Source organism: Xyrauchen texanus, chromosome 15 (assembly GCF_025860055.1).
Source record: "Xyrauchen texanus isolate HMW12.3.18 chromosome 15, RBS_HiC_50CHRs, whole genome shotgun sequence".
NCBI classification, from domain to species: Eukaryota; Metazoa; Chordata; class Actinopteri; order Cypriniformes; family Catostomidae; genus Xyrauchen; species Xyrauchen texanus.
This window is the reverse complement of record NC_068290.1, coordinates 1872549-1872843: the sequence shown is the minus strand read 5'-3', so window position 1 is coordinate 1872843 and position 295 is coordinate 1872549. Positions and strand designations below refer to the sequence as shown.

The following is a 295-nucleotide window of genomic DNA, read 5'->3' as shown; positions in this document are numbered from 1 at the left end:
TGAGAGTACCTATAGTACTAAATCACCTCCATTTATAGACAGTTTATCTAACTGTGGACAGATGAATATCTAGTGGCCACTTCTAGTGAGAGTACCTATAGTACTAAATCACCTCCATTTATAGACAGTTTGTCTAACTGTGGACAGATGAATATCTAATGGCCACTTCTAGTGAGAGTACCTATAGTACAAAATCACCTCCATTTATAGACAGTTTGTCTCACTGTGGACAGATGAATATCTAACGGCCACTTCTAGAGAGAGTACCTATAGTACTAAATCACCTCCATTTATA

General features: G+C 37.3%; 1 long non-coding RNA gene across 1 annotated transcript in view; it reads right to left on the bottom strand.

Annotated features, from left to right (window-relative positions):
• Window positions 1-23, bottom strand: part of LOC127655777 (uncharacterized) — a 68445-nt gene extending 68422 nt beyond the window's left edge. Inside the window, exon 1 of the long non-coding RNA XR_007972083.1 lies at window positions 1-23. This exon is cut by the window's left edge and continues 77 nt beyond it. This is a non-coding gene — a long non-coding RNA (uncharacterized LOC127655777).
• Window positions 24-295: the final 272 nt, after the last annotated feature.